The sequence below is a fragment of the Chiloscyllium plagiosum genome, unplaced genomic scaffold (assembly GCF_037043375.1).
Source record: "Chiloscyllium plagiosum isolate Xiang-an unplaced genomic scaffold, Cpla_swu_hap1 HiC_scaffold_25, whole genome shotgun sequence".
In the NCBI taxonomy this organism is placed as follows: Eukaryota; Metazoa; Chordata; class Chondrichthyes; order Orectolobiformes; family Hemiscylliidae; genus Chiloscyllium; species Chiloscyllium plagiosum.
Window position 1 is genome coordinate 1,184,004 of NW_028270163.1, and position 24,141 is coordinate 1,208,144.

Here is a 24,141-nt window from a genome sequence, read left to right on the forward strand (position 1 = left end):
ACCAGAACTTGGCCTTGATCCATGTGGTGATGTCATCTAGTCTTCTTCTCCTGATGATCTCAGGGGTACCTTCTCTTCTCAGTTACAGCACTCGAGTTACCGCTCTGAGCATGGTGTTGCAGCAATTCTTATACACCAATGTCTTTCTGCCTTTTTGGGAGGGTCGTCACCATTCACCAAAGGATAATCAGGCTTGATCACCCTGATCGTTTGGACCCAACCAGGCATTGGCATGTGATGGCAGGGTGGTCCTTAGGCACCCATTCCTGGAGGTGTTTGCTGCAGTACCCTCCTCCAAATAAGGGGGTGAGGTACCTTCATGTTTGGTATACACCTTTGATGTTTCTAATCACCCTGAAGGTGACATTTCGTTGACTGCATTCAAACCCAAATTCAGGTGTGACTTCTAAAGTCTGCAGCTGCCAGGTTTATTTGCAAACTCTCTGTGGGCAGTTGCAGCCTGTCTGGATTCAGTAGCATGTTGATTAGCACAATCACTTTATTCAAAGCTGGGTTCCATTTCCCAGCACGCTTTAATCATTATCCACCTTTTGTAACTCCATGATAACTTCATCATTTTCCATAATAAGTTCATTATTCTGAGTGGCCCGTCAGGCTACAGTCCCTCTTCTTGATCCTGAATGTGAAAAGTGATGGATCACATGATAAAGGACCAAGCTATGTGTGGTGACTATGCAACTATCCATGGGCAAGCAAAGCATCATATATACTTAAACAACCAAACTGTTACTGATGGCATAAGAGAAAATCGCACTTAACTAAGATCAAGCAAACATGGCAAACTAAAATAAATAAGACATCAGCGAAATGGAGAGATACAAAAACAAATTCATAACAAAAAATAAAATGGAACATTTTATGCACAATAGCAACTAAGATTCACTAGGCCTAATCAAATATTTGCAAGGTTTCAATAAGTTCGGGGAGACCGTAAGTTGGGTGAGGACTCCAGATCCAGTTTTTTTGACAGCTTGCTCTTCCATAGGCAAATTTGACAGTGAGGATTGTGAGGTATACTAGGGTAACCGGAATCACCAACCCACACAGATGTGACAAAGACAGACCCAAGAATGGCTTTGTATGTCGGAGCCTCAGTCCCACCATGTTGTTACTTTGATTGCCCTTATTCACTCTTTAACATCGAGGGCCTGGTGTATTACTTTGATGAAGGTTCTATGGGCTGTGGCCAACCGGGTTCGAATTTGGTGTAACTGTGCCAGCAGGGGTTTGAGACCAGTGTCATACTTCTCCAGATATTCCCCCAGAGTTTGCCGGAGTTCCTCACCCGCGCTAAATTCCACCCTCTCCCTCTTGTGTATATTTAATCAACTAAGTTGGGTCTACCTGGCAGGTATGTGTGGCCTAATAGAGACTGTGGTGTTGGTGACATTATATTGGGCTGTCCCATGCTGATATGAGCTAAGTGAGGTTGAGAGGCAATATTCCCCTTCTCTCCTATAGGCTACCCGGGTTATGTCAGTCAATGGGTTGTGAGCCTCAATGGGGCAATTCAGGCTGGTGTTTGTCTTGAAGCTACCTAGTGCATATTCATTCAAATAAATTGGGTACGGGCATGCTATCAATGTATGAGTTTGTTGACACTCATCCAAAATAGTACCATTGAGCATCCCTTCCTTCTCCACTGTGTATGGTAAGGTGCTGCCATATCCTATCCATAGACCCTCCTGGATGGCACCTATGTTTTCTACTTTGAACACCCTTCATCCAATTCTGTCTTCCATGATTATTGGGAGTCCCGAATACCATCCCAAATGCTTTCCCAGAAGTCCCTTCAGTTGTCATTGAACCAGACTTTGGTCAGTTGCGTCAGTTGGCAGTCTGATAATTTGGGGTGTTCCTTTCCCCTAAATAAATGCTCTATCTGTTCATTGCTGATCCAGGACGGAACTCTCTAACCTCACTGGAGATTTTCTATCACCTGTTCTAGCACTGGAGCGTGTCCAGTGGAGATTCACACAGATGATCCCTGGAATGGTAGGTCTAACATATGAGGAACGGCTGAGGATCCTGGGATTGTATTCATTGGAGTTTAGAAGACTAAGGGGAGATCTAATAGAAACTTACAAGATAATACATGGCTTGGAGAGGGTGGACGCTAGGAAATTGTTTCCGTTAGGCGAGGAGACTAGGACCCGTGGACACAGCCTTAGAATTAGAGGGGGTAAATTCAGAACAGAAATGCGGAGACATTTCTTCAGCCAAAGAGTGGTGGGCCTGTGGAATTCATTGCCGCGGAGTGCAGTGGAGGCTGGGATGCTAAGTGTCTTCAAGGCAGAGATTGATAAATTCTTGATGTCACAAGGAATTAAGGGCTACAGGGAGAATGCGGGTAAGTGGAGTTGAAATGCCCATCAGCCATGATTGAATGGCGGAGTGGACTCGATGGGCCGAATGGCCTTACTTCTGCTCCTATGTCTTATGGTCTTATCATCTACTGTCCATATATGCTGCACAGGGTCTGATTCCGTTGTCTGTTGTCATCTTCTAATTTCCCTTTTATTATTGTTTTGTTTGTCCTTCCAGCACAGCTACCATAAGGCTACCGGCTTTATCCCCAAACATTTCCCCTTTGGCGTCCTGCTGATTATTCTCATTAATTGTGTCCAAAGTCTGTTTTACTTGTTGGGTCAGGATTCTGAATTTATTGTCCAGTTCAGCCAAAACAAGAGCGTTAATGGTTGATACCCCTACCCTATGTGCTATCGCTAAGTCATTCAGTATTTCCCTTTTATGTTGCTTCTCTATCCTGGGTTGACTCCTATGCCTCATCTATGGGTTAAATGGAGGTACAGTTTTTTTAAGTTGGGAAGAGCACCATTCTGGCAGATCCTGCTAACTTCACCACCACAGGTACCAATTCGTGGGGGGTATTATCATACAATATTTTGCCAATAGGTTTCAAGGCTAGTCCATTTTGTGGACCAGGGTGGTTTCAGGGTAAACAGGTTGGGGTGCCTCTGCAGCTGGTTTCAGGCCGTTCATAATTTTATACAGAATGAACTTCCCCTCTATTTCAAGGCATCAGTGCATGTGTTCCAATCCCTTTTCTGGGCCACTTGTTAAGCAGCCTATCTCAGGAAAACCCGACCATCACCCATGATTTCTGTGCTCAGGTAGCTCCCATTTGTTTTCCTATATGCTGCTCGCTACTTGTTGCATCCAAACAGTATACTTTTATTGGAGTGTAGCCATAACACACCATCCTCATCTGGTGGGCCACACCATATGTATCCTGGGTGCATATATCCTGGTCTGTTTGATGTCTTGTGCATGTTGTTCCTGATGACGATGATCCTGATGAGGTAGAACTTGATTATGTTCCGTGCGGGCATGGTTATCCTGAGGAGAGATCAAGGTTGGTTCTGTTGTTATCCTTGTCTAATATCTGAACAGTTTCAAACTAATGTCATGCATATGCCCTAACCCTCAACCACTTTTTTTTTCAAAAACAAATACAGTAGCGCCTCGACATACGAATGATCCCGTTCACGAATAAATCGGTTTACGAACAGGATTGTACATAAAACTTTGTTTCAACGTACGTACGAAATTCAAGGTATAAACGAAGGTACGAACACAAAAAGCCCGTGTGCGACCACGTGGTTTCATTGGTTTGCTTTACTACGAGCGCTTTGAACGCAAAAGCTTTCGGGCCTCACGTGATCTCATTCAGTTCGTCTTTGGCACACGCGCTGTGAACATCGTTCGTTGCTACGTCCAAGCATTCTTACGCTTTTTTTTGTTTTTTGCATTAAATTAGCCCTCATTATGGCTCCCAAGAAAGTGAAAAGTGGCAGTGAGAGTGGTGTTAAGATGCCTAAATGTATTACTGTGGAAACGAAGAAGGAAGTAACAGCTAAACATGAGAATGGTGCTCGCGTATCTGATCTTGCTAAGCAGTACGACATGGCGAAACGGATCAATTGGAATTACACTAATTCAAATGGGAAAAATTGATTCAGTTCGCGAACTTTTCGGTTCGCGAACCGGGTCCCGGAACAGATTAAGTTTGTAAGTCGAGGCGCTCTTGTAACAGAAAAACCATAGGAAAGGGGACCCCATGCAGAGTATTAAGTCCGGTTTAGAGACCTGGGAGGCTCCATCCTTGGTTTCTAGTGGTAGGGGTTAGGGTGGGTTGAAACGACCTGACTGTGGAGTGGTCAGAGGAAACTGAAACGAGGTGGTCATGACGACCAATGATTTAAGACAAGTGAAAATTAAGCTGCCCTGCCCGAAAGGCAGTCAGCAGAACCGATGATTTAAATGCGAGTGAAGGTGAAGATTACCACAAGAGATCAACCATTTAAATATCAGTGAAGATGAAGACAATCACAAGAGACAAATGATTTAAATATAAATTAAAATGAATGGGCAACTGAAAAATTGTAATCTAGTTAATCCCATCAGCATGTACAGGAATAAGAATTGGAAGGCGTTTGCGAGTTTGGACCATCAGAAACAATTGCACCTCACCTTGGATGGCTGTCAGGAGCTGTTTCATCACCTGGATTACTGAATAGTGCATTTGTCAATTAGGCACCCAACAGAGATTCATCAGTGTGTTCTGAAATCCCTGTCCCTGGGGAATGGCAATATCGCATTCTCCTGGTTCCCATGTTTTTGTTTGGTCATTCCCTGTAGTGGTAACACCTGGAATTACCATTTGGCAGTCCAAGTTGGTCTGTTCTTCCATAGTTCGTACTTGCCTGTTTGTCATGTCACATGTCCATAGTGCGGGGATGCCATTAGGGGTTTGAGTTATAGTGACTCAGTGATATTCGATTTCCCTGTCTGTCATCAGGGAGCCGTGTCATGTTTAGGCTCTGGGAGGTGTCCAACATGTCCAAGTTGAATGTTAGTAGCGAGTCATTCCAAGTTGTTAGAGAGTCTGTCATTGAGTCATCTAACATGTCCATGGGTCCCCCTTAGATGTTGACGCTGCAGTTGATGGCAGTGTTGGAATGGTATAGACTCTGTCAAGGGTGCAGCCTGACTGAGAGGATATGTTGAAGGGTGTCCCGTGGTCTGGTCATTTGTTGGAGGGCAGTGCCATCCACCATGCATATATTCAGGTAGTGAGAGTGGCTGTGTTGTGTGCTATGGGCTTTTAACTGGTCTACATGGTACCAGCCGGTTTTTCCCACGGCTGGTAGAACCTTGTATGCTGAGAGGCTTTTCTTATCCACCACAGTATGTGGGCCCAAATATTTAGAGGAAAGAGAGGAAATAGGGCTGTAGATCTGTAGCATTACCTGCTACCCTATGGGTATTTGACAGGGTTAACTTTGCAATCGAAGTACGCCTTACTTACTTTCCTTCTAGTCCCCAGCCTGACAGCTGCTGCTATCTGAGTGGCCTTGATAGTCTCGGTGAGCTGCTGCACCGTTTTTTCATGGGTGATGGCAGTGAGGGCAGGACTGAACAGGTAGTTGACTCCTTTCATCAGTCGGCCTGTCATCAGGGTATGTCGGATATACCCCTGTGGATAGGTAGATGGCGTTGCGTAGTACTGTGGAAATGATGTGTCCCAAGTTTTATTATTCTGCTGCACTCTCTTCCTAATCATCTCTTTTAGTATGCAGTTCATCCGTTCCATGATCCCATTGGACTGGAGGTGGTATGCAATGTGCAATTTCTGCTGGATAGCAAGCATAGTCATCGCATTTTGTATCACTCGGGTGAAATGGGTTCCCTGATCTGACTCGGTACTACAAGGTAGACCCCATCTTGTAAACATCTGTTACATCTGGATCTGTGCTGTTGCTTTGGCTGTATTTGCCCTAACATGAAAAGCCTCAACCCATTTTGTGAAACTGTCAATGATGACTGGGGTGTAGATGTATCCATTCTTATGTGGTGGCAGGGGACTAAAATAGTCAATTTGTAGCTTTGTCCAGGGCCCTCCCACTGGATGGGTGTGCCTCAGTTCTCCCTTTCAGGTGTACCCGTCTGGATTGTTCTGGGCACAAACCAGACCGTTCCCTATATAGTGTGCTCCATCATTATGTAACTCCGGCCACCAACATAGTTATTTTAATCATTCTGTTGTGGCCTCTATCCCCTGGTGCCCATGCCCATCATGGTATGGATAGATAATTTGTTCCTGTCTTGAGTCGGGACTACATAGACTCTTACTTTTAGAACTAACCCATCCCATACTTGTAGGGAATCCTTCCATTTAGCATAGGCATCTGGATAAACTCCTCCCACAATTTGTTATAAGGAATTATTGCAATGTTGTGCTTGCTGAAGGTCCTCTTATGTTTGTCTGATTCAAAGTGACTGTATTTGCCTGCTCACCTATGGGTGGTTGCGAGAATTCTCCTATATGAGCACTTCTTGTGGCTAATTCATCTGTCTGTGGTTACCTTCTGGGGATGTTTTGTGGTTGCTTCTAACTTTAAAAATTCCACTGGCGGCCTGCAGTACGTACTTTAATAAGGGGATTGATAGTAGGGGTTTCCCATCAGCAGAAATAAAACCTCTAGCTTTCCAGAATGTTAACAATTCAGTGAGGCTGTTACACACATACATGCTGTCCGAATATGTATCTGTGGGTGAAGGAACAGGTCAGCTTGGCTGACCACATAGGCTACAGCTGTCAGTTCCACTGCTTGCCCACTTAGATGACTGGATAATTTTAAGACAAGTTCAACGAGTGGCTATCCTTGAGTGTCGGTGATGTATATCCCACAGCTACAATCCGACAGCCATCCTGTAAGGTGGAGGAACCATTTACATAAATTCTGATGGTTGTGTCTGCCTGGTAATCCTCTTCTGTCATCCTTAACCATTTTTCCTGCCGTTTAGTTATAAAAAGAACATTTGGAGGAACAACAAATTTAGTGTTTATTATTTGGCAGTCATGTGGGTCTCCTCCATAATTCAGGTTATCAGCTGGGAAGGTGGGCACCTTGGTACATTTGACTGTGATGTCCCAACCTTGAAGCAGACGGGTTCATTGTATGTCTCGAATCTGGGACACTGAGCCGTCTTTGATTCGGACGTCCAGCAAGAGCTGGTTTGGGTTGTGTTCAGTTAGTATTGTCAGTGGGTTTAAACCAATGATATAGCTGAAGTACTGGGTGGCCCAAAAGACTGTGAGGAGGTGTTGTTCGCAAATGGAAACCCTTGCTCCACAGGCTGTAGGAACCTGGAGGCATAAACCACTAGGCTTGGCCTACTGTTCCATTCTTGTGGTAGAACAGCAGCTATTGTTATCTGTGGCTACAACATCTAGGGGGATGGTAAGTCAGGTTTCAGAATTAGTTACTGTCTTTGTATGTTGGGATGTCCAATTCCATGGAAGCATTCTTTGTCAGTGAATCTGAGAGTGGGGCTGCTTTAGTAGTGACTCATTACTGTGGCTTCTGCAGTATCCCACTAGACCTAGGAAAGATCAAAGGGCATTAACATCTTGAGGGAGTGGGAGTCATTCAATGGTCTCTGTTTGCTTTTGGTCTTATCTCCCTTTTCCCATGGGTGACTATCATTCCCAAGTACATAACTCTAGGCTGTAGAATTTGTGCCTTTTTCAGATTTATTTTGCATCCTATCCTGTGTAACAAATAGAGTAATTCAGTTAGAAGCTGAACGTGTTCCTATCCTGTGTAACAAATAGAGTAATTCAGTTAGGAGCTGAACGTGTTCCTCCTTTGTTTGTGTCTGTAGAGGTAGGTCGTGTATATACTATGTAAGTTAGACAGGCAGGAGGCTGGAAGACAGGCAGTATCAGGAAGTGGAAAAGCCAACGTTTTGGGTGTTACCATTCTTCAGGATAGGGGGTGGGTGGGGGAGGAGCTAGATAAAAGGGGGTTGGGGGCAGGGTGATGAGCTGAGGATAGGTGAACACAGGTAGACGGCACAAGCTGGTTTGTCAATGGGAGGAGTTAATCCGATTGGTGGCTGGAAGAAAGGGTCGCTGAGAAGAATGGAAGGGAGGGAGGAGGGGCTGGGAAAGGAGTCAAAGGATAGGAAGGGAGGTTATTTGAAATTGGAGAACTTAATGTTGAGTCCTCTGGACTGTAGGCTGCCCAGGTGGAAGATGAGGTGTAGTTCCTCCAATTTGAGGTTTGATTTGTTGTGACAATGGAGGAGGCCAAGGATGGTCATGTCAGAAAGAGAGTGGGAAGGGGAATTAAAATGGGCGGTGATTTAGGGGCTGGGTCCATGTGGGCCCAGCTGAGATGCTTGATGAAACATTCTCTTAGTTTACCTCATTCGCTGAGCATCTCAGCCGGGCCCACAGGGGCCAACCGGAGGAAACAGGCCATCAGGCCGGGAGACTTGTCTCTCCTCAATCCTAATAGTTTGCTGAGTACCTTTTCCTTATCAATGCTGATTGTTCTAATCAATGTAATTGATGAAGAGGGTACAAGCAAACCATTAAGGAAATGCGAGGTGAAGGAATACACAGCTGTTCTAGACTCCCTATTGAAGAATACAATAGAAAGCTTGAAGATTTTGAGAAACACGATCCCACACTGAAATGAGCTTTTCAACCACACCTGGTTGATGCCTCCAAAGCACCTGATGACTTACAGATGGAATTGACTGAGTTCTCAGAAGATAATACTCTGAGGTCTCTGATGCTAAGAAGGATCCCATTGAAATATGGAAAAATGCCACTGAACTCCCATGTTTACATCAACGTGTCGAATGCTGTCTTGTTTTGGCACAACTTATTGTTGTGAATCAACATTTTCATATGTGACACAAATTAAAACGTGCTTGAGTTCTCAGATGATGGATTTTCACCTGGAGGACCAATTAGAGCTAGGGTCAACGATGTTGGAACCAAACGTCCGATTCCTATCTCACAAAAATGTTGTTAAATGGTTTGTTGTCTAAGTTTTTCACTTATTATTAGTTCTATTGTCAACTTTGCCAATCAAATGAATGTGTCTTTGCTGAATTTGCGTTTTGTTTAAAATCATCATATAAAAGCAGGCTTTCATTAAAATTAGTAAATACGTCGACAAAACTTTGACATTTTGTTGCAATTCCTCAGCATATGGCCTAGTAAGATCTTGGTTAAATAAAATGTGGCCTTTCAATGTAAAAAGATTCCCTCCCCGTGGTCTACACTGTAATTCATTTTGCTCTATAACCCAAACCAGGTCTAATCTGTAACTGAAACCTAGTCTATTATGTCATCCAAACCTGGTCTACCCTGCAACTATTCTCCATTATTCTTGAAGATCAGGCTTGTGCTCTGTGCCACTTGCAAAGACTTGCTGACCTGCCTTATCAGTGTCTTCCAATTCAAACTATTGTGAACATTGGATAGATTAGAAGATGTTTAACAAGCAGCAAATGCTATTTGTTGACAGCCAATGCTGCCACAATCTGTTTTAATGATTGTCACCAGAATAACTTGCCTGTATTTCTTTGAGGACTGTTGTGTGACTGTTGACAGAGCAGATGGAAAATCAGTCCAACATCTTATTGGAAATGTGCACCTTCAACAGTGTCACTCTCCCTCAGTACTGCACTGAACTTCCAGCTGGATTATACAGTCTCTGCTGTGGGGCTTCCTGGTTCTGAATTTGAGAACTGAGCTTTGACTGATAACTATTGCTCTTGACAGGGCCAGATTTACGAGCTTATTTTGGATGCCCTGCATTTTGTGTATATTGTCATTATGCATAATAGTGATCTATTAAACAAATGTGTTTGTGAGGATGGATGACCAGATAATAGAATGGGCTGGAGTTGCCTTTTTTTAAATCTGGAAGATTTATTCTGCCTTTCAGTCATGGTACTCTCGATATTCTTGATTTTGCCTCTTGGAATCTTTAAGAGGAATGTGTCCCAATCTCTTCCACAGATCATCTTGCTTGGACAAGGAGAACACGTACAGACAGTGAGTCAGAGTGTTCTTCTGTGCTCACTGTCTAGAAAACTGACTGGGACAGGTTGCAGTATATCTTAGAGGCCTTTGGCCATCAGCCAGTATTACCCACACATGTTTCTCAATTCTACTCTTTATTACATCTTGTGGCTTGTCACTTTGGCTGGTCAGCAAACCTTTGCTGTTTCAATGGGAAAGAGAATAAATCAGAGTCAAAACATGTGGTGATGGAAAAGCACAGAAGGTCAGGCAGGAGAGGAGCTGGAGAGTCGATGTTTCAGGCATAAGCCCTTCCTCAGGAATGTGGGCGAGGTGGGGACTGAGAGATAAATAGGAGGGTGGGGGGTGGGAATGTGGGGAAGATAGGGCCAGCACAGTGGCTCAGTGGTTAGCACTGCTACCTCGCAGCACCAGGGACCTGGGTTTGATTCCAGCCTCCGGTGACTGTCTGCATGCAGTTTGCACATTCTCCCTGTCTGTGTGGGTTTCCTCCCACAGTCCAAAGATGTGCAGATTAGGTGAATTGGTCATGCTAAATTGCCCATAAATGATAGGTGCATTAGTAGGAAAATGGGTCTGGGTGGGTTACTCTTGGAGAGTCGGTGTGGACTTTTTGGGCCGAAGGGCCTGTTTCCACACTGTAGGGGATCTGATCTAATCTAATAGCTGGGAAGGCGATAGGTAGATGCAGCCTGTCATTCTCTCTTTCCTCTCCCAGGGCCTCTACTTGGAGTCATCTGCAACTATCTGGATGAATTGGTCCATCAATTTGCCAGACCATCCTCCTTCCACAGCTCCTATGAGCATATGAACAAACATCAGGTGGAGGCCATTCAGCCCCATCTCCTCCATTGTTCATCTTGGTGGGATAGTCTTGTCTATTTCCATTCCTTACAATTGGGCTGTGGCCACTTTCCCTACCACTCTGCACTGTTTCCTTGGGTGGCTTGCAATATTCTGTCGTTTAATCTTCCTTTTTGTCTTTCATATGCTCGCCCTCTAAGACACCATGCCAAAAACACAACATTAGGTTCCTGCTTACTGACAACATCCAGATTAGGCTCAACACATTCTCTCTCATTCTCTGATTTACCAGGAAGCTTCTCAAGTGCTGGATGAGCAGAAATTTCCTAAACTAGATACTGGGCAGGGTTCTGACACAAACATTTTTCCTTGTTGGTTGACTCTGTTCCTCTAGGAGAAAGTGAGGACTGCAGATTCTGGAGATCAGAGCTTAAAAATGTGTTGCTGGAAAAGCGCAGCAGGTCAGGCAGCATCAAAGGAACAGGAAAATCGACGTTTCGGGCAGGACAACTGGGTTACTGTCAGGGGGAGGAAAGGGAACCGACAGTCAGAGCAGGGATCCCCTGTGGCCGTTCCCCTCAGCAATAAGTATACTACTGGTGAGGACAGCCTACCAGGGGAAAGCCATAGTTGTCAGGTCTCTGGCACTGAGCCTGGCACTGTGGCTCAGAAGGGAAGAGGGGGAAAATAGAAAAGCGCTAGTAATAGGGGACTCAATAGTTAGACGGATTGACAGGAGATTTTGTGGTCAGGTATGGGACTCCCGGGAGGTATGTTGCCTCCCCGGTGCCAGGGCCCGGGATGTTGCTGATCGGGTTTACAAGGTTCTGAAGGGGGAGGGTGAGCAGCCAGAAATCGTGGTACATATTTGCACCAATGATATAGCCAGGAAAGGGATTGAGGATCTGAAAAGTGATTGCAGAGAATTAGGTTGGAAGCTGAAGAGTAGGACGAATAGAGTAGTGATCTCGGGTTTGCTACCGTTGCCACGAGTTGGTAAAATGAGGAACAGTCAGCGAATGCAGCTTAACACGCGGCTGCGAGGCTGGTGCAGGAGGGAGGGCTTCAGATACCTAGACAATTGGGATACCTGCTGGGGAACATGGGACCTGTACATGAAGGATGGGTTGCACCTGAACTGGAGGGGCACAAATGTGTGGGAGATTTGCTTGTGTGATTTGAGAGGCTTTAAACTAGTTTGGCAGGAGGGGTGGGAATCAGAGCCACATGTCCAAGAGGGGGTCAGTTGCAGATGGAGCAGTGACAGGATGTATTGAATCTATCAGGAAGGTTTCTCATGCGATGAAACAAAGGGATCAGTTAACGTGTGTCTGCTTTAACGCAAGAAATAAGAGTGACGAACTTAGAGAATGGATCAGTAATTGGGGCTATGATGTTGTGGCCATAACGGAGACGCGGGTTTCACAGGGGCAGGAGTGGTTGCTTGATGTTCCAGGGTTTAGAACGTTTAAAAAGAACAGGGAGGGTGGAACAAGAGGGGGAGGGGGTGTAGCATTGCTAACCAGAGAGTGCATCACAGCTACAGAAACAAAGGTTGTTGAGGAAGGTTTGTCTACTGAGTCAGTATGGGTGGAAATTAGGAATAGCAAGGGAACAGCCACCTCATTAGCGGTTTTCTACAGACCACCTAATAGCAGTAGAGAGATTGAAGAACTCATAGGCGGGCAGATTTTGGAAAAATGCAGAAGTAGCAGGGTTGTTGTCATGGGTGATTTCAAATTTCCCAATATCGACTGGAACCTCCTAAGGGCAGATAGTTTGGATGGAGCAGTATTTGTCAGGCGTTCAAGAGTGTGTTACTCAGTATGTAGACAGACCGACGAGGGGAGAGGCCATTTTGGATTTGGTGCTCGGCAATGAGCCAGGACAGGTGTCAGATCTCGCGGTGGGAGAACACTTTGGTGACAGTGATCACAACTGCCTCACATTTAACATAGCCTTGGAGAATGAAAGGAGCAGTTACTGAGGGAAGATATTTAATTGGGGAAAAGGAAATTATAACGCTATCAGAGAGGAGTTGGGAAGAGGAGAGGACTGGGAGCAATTGTTCCACAGAAAGGGCACAGCAGACATGTGGAGACTATATTGTTGTGAGAGTGATGCACGAATTTGTTCCTCTGAGACAGGTAAGAAGAGGTAAGATTAAGGAAACTTGGATGACGAGAACAGAGGAACTTCTCATCAAAAGAAAGAAGGCAGCTTACGTAAGGTGGAGGAAGCAAGGGTCTAGCACAGCTTTAGAGGATTACAGGCTTGCTAGAAAGGAGCTCAGAAATGGACTGAAGAGAGCCAGGAGGGGGCACGAAAAAGGCTTGGCAAGAAGGAATAGGGAGCACTCAAAGGTGTTTTACTCATACGTGAGGAATAAGAGAATGATCAGAGAGAAGGTAGGTAAAAACAATGACTGCAGATGCTGGAAACCAGATTCTGGATTAGAGTGGTGCTGGAAAAGCACAGCAGTTCAGGCAGTACCCGAGGAGCAGGAAAATCGACGTTTCGGGCAAAAGCCCTTCCTCAGGAATACATGCAGAGTGCCTGCAGGGTGGAGAGATAAATGAGAGGAGGGTGGAGGTGGGGAGAAAGTAGCATTGAATACAATAGGTGAATGGGGGTGGGGATGGAGGTGATAGGTCAGGGAGGAGAAGGTGGAGTGGATAGGTGGAAAGGAAGATAGGCAGGTAGGACAAGTCATGGGGACAGTGCTGAGCTGGAAGTTTGGAACTGGGATAAAGTGGGGGAAGGGGAAATGAGGAAACTGGTGAAGTCCACATTGATGCCCTGGGGTTGAAGTGTTCCGAGGCGGAAGATGAGGCGTTCTTGCTCCAGGCGTCGGGTGGTGAGAAAGCGCTGGTGAAGGAGGACCAGGACCTCCATGTCCTCGACTGAGTGGGTAGGGGACTTGAAATGTTGGGCGACAAGGCGGTGTGGTTGATTGGTGTGGGTGTCCCAGAGATGTTCCCTAAAGCACTCTGCTAGGAGGCGTCCAGCCTCTCCAATGTAGAGGAGACCGCATCGGGAGCAACGGATACAATAAATGATATTGGTGGATGTGAAGGTAAAACTTTGATGGATGTGGAAGGCACCTTTGGGGCCTTGGATGGAGGTGAGGGAGGAGGTGTGGGCACAGGTTTTGCAATTCCTGCGGTGGCAGGGGAAGGTGCGAGGATGGGAGGGTGGATTGTTGGAGGGCGTGGACCTGACCAGGTAGTCACGGAGGGAACGGTCTTTGCGGAAGGCGGAAAGGGGTGGGGAGGGAAATATATCCCTGGTGGTGGGGTCCGTTTGGAATCAAGAGAGAAGATAGGGCCAATCAGGGATATCGGAGGGAACTTGTGCATGGAGACTGAGCAGATAGGGGAAACCTACTCAGGGAAGCCTGAGTTTTTTACTTCAGTTTTCACCAAGGAAAGGGAACTTGTAAATGAAAACTTTGAAGAGCTGGGATACAGGCTTCAACAGATCAAGATTGTTGAAGTTGATGTGCTGGAAAGTTTGGAAAATATTAAGTTTGTTAATCCCTAGGGCCAGACCAGATGTATCCTAAGCTGCCCCAGGAAGCGAGAAAGGAGGTTGCTAAGCTGCTGGCGATGATATTTGCCTCCTCACTCTCCACAGGAGTCGTACCTGAGGAGTGGAAGGAGGCAAATGCTGTTCCTCTTTTCAAGAAGGGGAATAGGGAAATCCCAGGCAATTACACACCAGTCAGTCTTACATCTGTGGTCAGCAGAGTTTTGGAAATAATTCTGAGAGATAGGATTTATAACTATTTGGCAAGGCATATTGTGATTAAAGGCAGTCAGCATGGCTTTGTGAGGGGCAGGTCATGCCTCACAAATCTTATTGAGTTCTTTGAGGAGGTGACAAGACAGGTCGATGAAGGTCAAGCAGTGGATGTGGTGTATATGGACTTCAGCAAGGCATTTGATAAGGTTCCCCATGGTATGCTAATTCATAAAGTAAGGAAGTATGGGATACAGGGAGGTTTGGCTATCTGGATTCAGAATTGGTTGGCTGACAGAAGGCAGAGAGTGGTTGTAGATGGAAAGTATTCCACCTGGAGGTCAGTGTTGAGTGGGGTCCCACAGGGCTCTGTACTTGGGCCTCTGCTCTTTGTAGTTTTTATAAATGACTTGGATGAGGAGGTTGAGGGGTGGGTTAGTAAATTTGCAGATGACACAAAGTATTGAGGTGTCGTCGATAGTATAGAGGGCTACTGCAGGCTGCAGCGTGACATAGACAGGATGCAGAGCTGGGCTGAGAAATGGCAGATGGAGTTCAATCTGGATAAATGCGGAGTGAAGCATTTTGGAAGGTTGAATGCGAATGCTGAATATAGGATTAAAGACAGGATTCTTGACAGTGTGAGGGAACAGAGGGATCTGGGTGTGCAAGTACATAGATCCCTCAAAGTTGCCACCCAAGTGGATCGGGTTGTTAAGAAAGCATATGGTGTTTTGCCTTTCATTAACAGGGGGATCGAGTTTAAGAGCTGCAAGGTTTTGTTACAGCTCTACCAGTCTCTGGTGAGACCACACTTGGAATATTGTGTCCAGTTCTGGTTGCCCTACTATAGGAAAGATACAGAGGCTTTAGAGAGGGTGTAAAGAAGGTTTACTAGGATGCTGCCTGGACTGGAGGGTTTGTCTTATGAAGAAAGGTTGAATAAGCTTGGACTTTTCTCTCTGGAGAGAAGGAGGAAGAGAGGAGTCCTGATCGAGGTATACAAGATAATGAGTTGAATAGATAGAGTCAATAGCCAGAGACTTTTCCCCAGGGCAGGATTGACGAGTACAGGGGTCATAGTTTGAAGATATTAGGAGGAAGGTATAAAGGAGATGTCAGAGGTAGGTTCTTTATGCAGAGAGTTGTGAATGTATGGAATGCGTTGCCAGCGGTGGTGGTGGAAGCAGAATCATTAGGGACATTTAAGTGATTGCTGGACATGCACATGGATAGCAGTGAGTTGAGGGATGTGTAGGTTAAGTTACTGTATTTCACATTGGGATTAAACCTCGGCACAACATCGTGGGCCAAAGGGCCTGTTCTGTGCTGTTTTTTTTATGTTCTATGAAATAAAAGAATGGCTAGAGTATAATTGGGGCCACTACTGACAAAAAACATTCATTTAGTGCTTCCCCTATCTCCTCTGATTCCACCCACAACTTCTCCCTTCCGTCACCATTCCATTCACCAGTCCCTCCAGGTCCCTGCCCAGATCTTGCAGGGGGGCCCCAGCTTGCCTTTCCTCAACAATGTTTGAAGAGTTGTGAAATGCAGTATGAGGACCAGTTCCTGACTTGTAGATTCATAAGGATCATGCAGGTGGGTTTTAAATATGACACCAGAGAAATGGAAGTTGTATGTTACAAGCAGTGATGAGCATTTTCACTACATTACCTATTGATATCCTGAGAAATGAGGCAAAATTCCAGGTTACAGTGTTAATGCAGTTATAAGTGTCAGAAAATTCACTCTGGGTTTTGACCCACCCAATACACTCAACTGTAGTCCTTTAGCTGCAAATGGGAAAACTCAGCCCTTGGACTCTCTCTTCCTCCCTTTCTCTCACTTCAACACACTCTTCAAGCCTCTGGGCTAGGGCACCTTGTGCACTATCCAGTCTGCAGTGTTTTTGTGGCTGGTGCCTGGTCAGGACAGCCAAGACATTGTCTTCCTGCCTGTGGTGCCCCACAAGGCTGAGTACTCAGTTCCTTACAATACTCCCCACATACTCATGACTGTGTGGCTAAATTCTGCTGGAACTCCATTTGTTAATGACACCAACGTAGTGGGTGAGATGTTAAACAACGACAAAACAGAGTACAGGAAAGAGATAGAGAGCTTACTGTCATGGAGTAAAGACAATAATCTCTCTGTCAATGTCCACAAAACAAAGGAGCTGGACATCAACTTTGGAAAGTGGAATGGAGGACACACCCCTGTATCAGTCGTGCTGAGGTCACCATGGTCAAGAGATTCAGATTTCTTGAACTAAATATCACCAAAGTGGCACCCAGGTGAGACCTCAATAACAAGTGAGTTTGTAGCTCCGAGATTGAAACCCATGGAACCTAATGTTCCTTTGCGATTTTGCCTAAGATGGTTGTTGAGAGGACAGCTGTCTTACACAAAGGCCAGGAATTCAAGTAAATTGAAGGGAATAGGTCAAAGCTGAACCGTTATTTAAAAGATAAAGCCAACAACTATTCCAACAAACAGATATTTCCTTTGTATGTGTGTGTGGGATAGGTAGGGTGAAACACCAAAAGTAGAGAGAGACCCGCTGGGATGAGGATCAGAAAACAGAGAAAGCTGTATCCTCGCTGTGATCCACCCCATACTCTGTGGTTTAACTGACAATGGCAGAGAAAGGCGCCGGAGTAGAAAATTGTCCTGTATGGGGAAAAAAACCCAGCAAGTATATCAGAAAGAAAAAATGGCCCATGTGGACAGAATTTTGTTGCAACAATGAATTAAGACCAGGATCACTCAGACAGATGTACTGGGAGGACTTTAGAAGAACTCAAGCGATGTGGACTTCTAAATTTGAGAAAGACACAGTGATAATGTGATGATTATTCGGGACAGAACAGGAATTAAAAACTGTCTGTAAGGAACTAGAGGATGTATAAAGGGAAATTACAGAGTTAAAATTGAAAAATGCAGCCCAGGACCAAAAAAATCAAGCAAACATATTGCACATGGAGCAATTCCAAACACAGTGTTGAAAGGGCATACCAAATACCAGTGTCAGAGAAAGGTCGATGAGTAGGAGGTGAGCCATTTGAGAAGCAAATGTGCAGATCTGCAAGCAGCAGTCAACGTATTTCATCTCCTGATGAAGGGCTTATGCCCAAAACATCGACTCTCCTGCTCCACTGATGCTGCCTGGCCTGCTGTGCTTTTCCAGCACCACACTCACGACTCGGATCTCCAATATCTGCAGTTCTCACTTTTTCCTAAAATACTGCACCAGGCAGACAGAGAAAAGAAACAGGTAACTGCAGACCAAACCAAGTGTCTGCAGGAGATGGGAAAATTAAAAGTGCAGCTCTCAATCTGCAATGGGATAATATGTGCATATGGAGAAGTTAGGAAGGAAGAAGAACAGGGATAGACTGGGATGAGCTCAGAGAAGATGCACAGCAGGACACCCTGTGCACAGAGGGGATGGGGGCAGGGTTAGGAGGTGGGGGCCAGGGTTAGGGAGTGGGGGTCAGGGTGGTGAGGTGGGGATAGGTGAACACAGCTCGAGGGTATGAGCTGGTTGGTCGATAGGAGGAGTGAATCTGGTTAGTGGATGGAAGGAATGGTCGATGGGAGGAATAGAATGGAGGGGAGGGGCTGGGAAGGGAGTTGGAGGATAGGAAGGGAGTCGTGGGATGGGAAGAGATGTAAATTTGACTAATTTGCTAGACTTCTTTGAAGATGTGACAAGCAAAGTAGATAATGGGGTTCCTATAAATGTAATATATCCGGACTTGTGGAAGGTGTCTAATTAAGTGCAACACGAAAGGTTAATTCACAAGGTTAGACCATATTGGTTTAGGGGTAATTTATTAGCTTGGATAGGTGACTGGCTGATGGACAAAAGACAGAGTTGAGATAAATGGTCCTTTTTTTTCTGAATGGCAAGAAGTAACAGGTAGGCTGCCACAGGGTTTGGTCTTTGGACCACAGCTATTTACAATTTATATTAATGACTTGGATATAGGGATAGAAAGCTCTATAGCCAAACTTGTGGATGACATAAAAATAGGTGGGGTGGTAAAATGTAAACAGGAAATAAGAACCTTACAAATGGATATAGACAGGTTAGGAGAGTAGGTCAAAGTGTGGTAGATGGACCTTTGCATGGATAAATGTGAGATCATGTATTTTGGTTGGAAAAATGGGAAGGCGACCTATTATCTAAATGAGGAGAGACTTCCGGGTTCTACAGTACAAAGGGATCTGGGTGTCCTTGATCATGAGTCACAGAAAACTAGCATGCAGGTAGAGAGGATTATAAAGATAGGATGTTGGCTTTGATAGCTAAAGGAATAGAACATCGTTGCAACTATACAAGGCACTGGTGTGACCACACATGGAATATTGCGCACAGTTTTGACCCCCTTATTTGATTAAAGGTGTAGTGGGATTGGAGGCAGTTCAGAGGTGGTTCACTAGATTGATCCCAGAGATGAGGGGTTTAAGTATGAAGAGAGATTTAACAGTTTAGGCCTATACTCTCTGAAATTTAGAAGAATGAGGGGAAATCAAATTGAGATATTCAAGATGATAAAAGGCATGGATAAAATAAACATGGAGCAGATGCTGCCTCTTGTGAGGCATTCTAGGGTGATAGAACGACCATTCTATGGTCTTAGAATAAGGGGGAGCAATGTCAAACCGAGTTGAGGAGAAACTCCTTCTCCCAAAGGGTTGTGAATCTGTGGAATTCATTCCCCCAAAGTGCTGTGGATGCTGGTATAGTGAGTAAATTTAAGGAGGAGTTAGACAGATTTTTAATTGGTAATGGGTTGAAGGATTATGGGGACAAGGCAGGAAAATGGGGGAGAGGAGCATATCAGCCATGATCGAATGGCAGAGCAGACTCGATGGGCCAAATGGTCTAATTCTGTTCCGAAATCTTATGAACTTATGATCTACAGGATCCATATTATCCACTTTGCTTGTTATATCTTAAAGTTAGTCAAACATGATTTGACCTTTATAAAACTGTGCTGACTCTGATGGATAACATTTTGACTTTCCAAATTTCTGATATTGCTTCCTTGAAAAATGATTCCATCACTTTCTCAACAACAGATGTTAAGCTAACTGGTCTGTAATTTCCCACATATTGTCTCCCTCCCTTTTTGAATAAGGCATTACATTGCCATTTTCCAATCCACTGGAACATTTCTTGTGTCGAGGGAGTTTTGGAATATTGTAACCAATGGATCTACTATCTCTGCCGCCACTTCCTTTGATACACAAGGATGTAGGCCATCAGCCCGGGGGACTTGCCTGCCTTCAATCCTAATAGTTTGTTGAGTACCTTTTCCCTACTGATGTTGATTGTTCCACATTCTATCCTTTCCATTACCTCTGACTTGCCCATTCCGATAGGAATGGTACAATTGTCCACTATTGTGAAAACTGAGGCATATATTGATTTAGCATCTCTGCCATTCCAGTGTTCTCCATTATTAACTCTCCAGTTTCATCTTCCAAGGGACCAACATCACCTTAATGACTCTTTTCCTTTTTATATACCTCTATAAGCTTTTGCTATCCTTTTTGATACTTTCTGCTAGTTTTCATTCATAATTTACCATAGCTTATTTTATTAATTTTTTAATATCCCTTTGTTTATATTTGAAAGTTTCCCTATCTTCCAGCCTGCCACTGGCCTTTGCAATATGATATACCTTAGTTTTTGACTTTATATTGTCCTTGACGTCCTTATTTACCCGTGGATGTTTTTACCTCCTGACCATCTTTCTTCCTCATTTTGGTTGTGAGGATATTGAGTAGCTCCTTAAACAACAGCCACTGCTCATCCACTGAATTACCTTTCAGCATTACTGCCCAATCTACTCAAGCCAAATCTGCCCTCATGCCTATGTAATTTCCTTTATTTAATTCCAGAGCACTCATGTGGGACTCCACTTTCCCACCCCCAAACTGAATTTTGAATTCTATCATGCTATGGTCATTACTACCTATGGGATCCTTAACCAGGATGTCATCAATTAATCTGTCCTCATCACACAATATCAAATCCAGAGTAGCCTGCTCTCTGGTTGGTTCCACAACATATTGCTCCAAAAAATAATCTCTAATCCATTCAATGAACTCTGCCTCCAGACTATCATTGTCAATCTGATTCTTCCAATCTATGTGCACGTTAAAATCACTGATCATTGCCATATCTTTCTTGCAAGCCTCTAATATTTCCTGGGTTATACTATGCCCCACTGTGAAATTAATGTTTGGGGATCTATAGATTACTCCTACTAACTACTTCTTCCCTTTGCTATTTCTTATTTCTACCCAGACTGCTTCCACATCTTGATCTCTCATGCTTGTATTACTTCTCATTACAACACTGATCGCTTCCTCGACTAGCAAAGCTCCACCACCTCTTTTTTGTTTCAGTCTATCTTTCTGAAAGGCTGAGTACTCTTGGATATGCAAATCCCAGACCTGGTCTCCATGTAACCACGACTCAGTAATTGTTACAAAATTGTGCCCTTTTATTTCTATTTGTGCTTTATAAAACCGTGCTGACTCTGATGGATAATGTTTTGACTTGCCAAATGTTCTGATATTGCTTCCTTGAAAATTGATTCTAACACTTCCCTAACAACAGATGTTAAACTAACTGGTCTGTAATTTCCCACATATTGCCTCCCTCCCTTTTTGAATAAGGGCGTTACATTAACCATTTTCCAATCCACTGGGACTTGTCCCATGTCCAGGAAATTTTGGAATATTGTACCCAATGGATCCACTATCTCTGCCGCCATTTCCTTTAATACCCTAGGGTGTAGGGTTTCAAGCCCAGGGACATGTCTGCCCTCAATCCTAATAGTTTGCTGAATATTTTTTCCTTATCGATGTTGATAGGGAAATTAACTCATCAATTTTGTTTTGAACGCTTCATGCATATAGATATATAGCTTTTAAATTTGATCTAAATTTTGCTACTCTTTTATAATTCCTTGGTGCATAAAGACACTCACCGGTTCTGTCTCTGAGCTTCATTGTCTGGTAACCATCTGCTACATCGCTAACCTGCAACCTTACCTCCTCCTTTCATTTGGGTTTTCTAATTTCCCCTACAATTGAACACCCCCAACCCACCCACCAACCCCCCCAGCCCCTCACCCCCGCCACCCGCGAGTCCAATGTAGTTTTAAACCCGGTCTACTGCCATGGTTATGCGATTCGCTAGGACTCTAGTCCCAGCATCATTCAGATGAAGATCATCCCATCAGAACATGTTCCTTCTTCCCCAGTGCTGGTGCCAATGCCCCATAAATTCAAACCCATTTCTCCCTGCACAAAACTTTCAGCCATGCATTTACCTGCTTAATCTTATTGACCCTGTACCAATTAGCTCATGGCTCAAGAAATTATTCAAAGTTTGTGCGAAGATTTGTAGCTCGGGTGCTCGTTTTTGTGGTTCTGTTCGCCGAGCTGGAAGTTTTTGTTGCAAACGTTTCGTCCCCTGGCTAGGCGACATCATCAGTGGTTGGGAGCCTCCTGCGAAGCGCTTCTTTGATGTTTCCTCCGATGTTTATAGTGGTCTGTCCCTGCCGCTTCCGGTTGTCAGTTTCCTAGAGGCATGGCATTCATCCACAAACTCCATCAACAAACACGTCGACCTGGACTCAATATACCGGCCACTACAGCGGACAGCTGAAACTGACAACTGGAAGCGGCAGGGACAGACCACTATAAACACCGGAGGAAACATCAAAGAAGCGCTTCGCAGGAGGCTCCCAAGCACTGATGATGTCGCCTAGCCAGGGGACGAAACGTTTGCAACAAAAACTTCCAGCTCGGCGAACAGAACCACAACAAGAAATTATTACCTTGTTGGTTCTACTTAATAATTTTGTTCCTCCCTTGTCCATACTCCCTTCACAGAAGCTCTGCCCTAGTTTTATCGATGTTGTTAGTACCTATGTGGATCATGACCACTGGATCTTTACCCTCCCACTCCAACTTCCTCTGCAGCCCAGATGTAATATCCCGAACCCAGCACCTGGCAGGCAACAGAGCCTTCGAGACTTTCAATCCTGGTCACAGAGAACAGTGTCTATACCTCCAGCTATGCTCTCTCCAATTACAACTACTTTTCCCTTCTCTCCCCCCACTTGAATGGCTCCCTGCACCACGGTGCTGTGGTCAGTCAGCTCATCCACCCTGCAGTCCCCATTCCCGAACACACAGGGAACAAGACTCTCGAACCTGTTGGACAAGGACAAAGGCTGAGGTTCCTCTAAACTCCACCTCCTGCCTCTCACACAGCCACAGTCAAAAAGTGTGGCTCTAGAAAAGCGCAGCAGGTCAGTCACCATCCACGGTGCAGGAGAGTCAACATTTCAGGTAGAAGGCCTTCATCAGGAGTGTGGGGAGAAAGGGGGCTGAGAAATAAATAGGAAGGTAGGGTGGGGCTGGGGTAAGGTAGCTGGGAAGGCGATAGATAAATGCAGGTGGGGATTGATTGTGATAGGTCAGTGGGGAGGGTGGAGCAGTTCGGAAGGAAGGTGGACAGGTAGGACAATTCAATGAGGCGGTGCCAAGTTAAAGGGTTGAATCTGGGTGAGGTAGGGGAGGGAAAATGTGGAAACAAGTGAAGTCAATGTTGATGCTGTGAGGTTGAAGGGTCCCAAGGTGGAAAATGAGGAGTTCACCTTCCAGTTTCCAGGTGGCTTGGATTTGGCGGCAGAGGAGGCTCAGGATTTGCATGTCCTTGGAGGAGTGGGAGAGGTAGTTGAAGTGGTCGGCCACATGGCAGTGGGGTTGTTTGGTGTGTGTGTCCCAGAGATGCTCCCTGAAATGCTCCATGAGTTGGCATTGTGTCTCCCCAATGTAGGAGACCACACTGAGAGCAAAGGACGAGATAGATGAGGTGGGTGAATGTGCAGGAAAATCTCTGCTGGATGGGAAAATCTCCTTTGTGGCCTTGGATGGAGGTGGGGGGGGGAGGTGTAGACGCAGGTTTTACACCTCTTGTGGCAGCAAGGAAAAGTGCTGGGAGTGGAGGGTGTGTTGGTAGGGGCTGTGGACCTAACAAGGGAGTTATGGACGGAATGGTCTCTGCGGGAATGGAGATAAGGGTGAGGAAGGAAATATATCTTGGGTGGTGAGGTCTGATTGTAGGTGGCGGAAATAGCGAAGGATAATGCAATCTGTCCTGATGTTAGTGGGGTGGGGTGGAGGGCCAAGGGGGTTCTATCCTTCTTGCAGTTGGAGGGGTGGAGTTGGAGGGCGGAGGTGCAGGAAGTGGAGAGAATGTGCTGAAGGACATTGTTGGTCATGTGGGAGGGGTAATTGCGGTCCATGAAATAGGAGACCATTTGGGATATCCTGGAGTGAAATTGTTCCTCCTGACAGCAGATACGGTGAAGGCAGAGAAATTGGGAAGAAGGTATTACGTTTTTACAGGGGGAAGGATGGGAGCAGGTGTTGTCCAGATAGCTGTGGGAGTCATTGGGTTTGATGTAGATGCCAATGTTGAGTCGGTCAACGGAAATAGAGGTCCAGGAGGTGTCCAAGATGGTCCAGGTGAACTTGAGGTCAGGGTGGAAGGTGTCCATGAAGTTGATGAACTATTCAACCTCTTTGTGGGAGCACAAAATGGCCCCAATACAATCATCAATGTAGCAGAGGAAAAGGTAGAGAATGGTGCCAGTGGAACT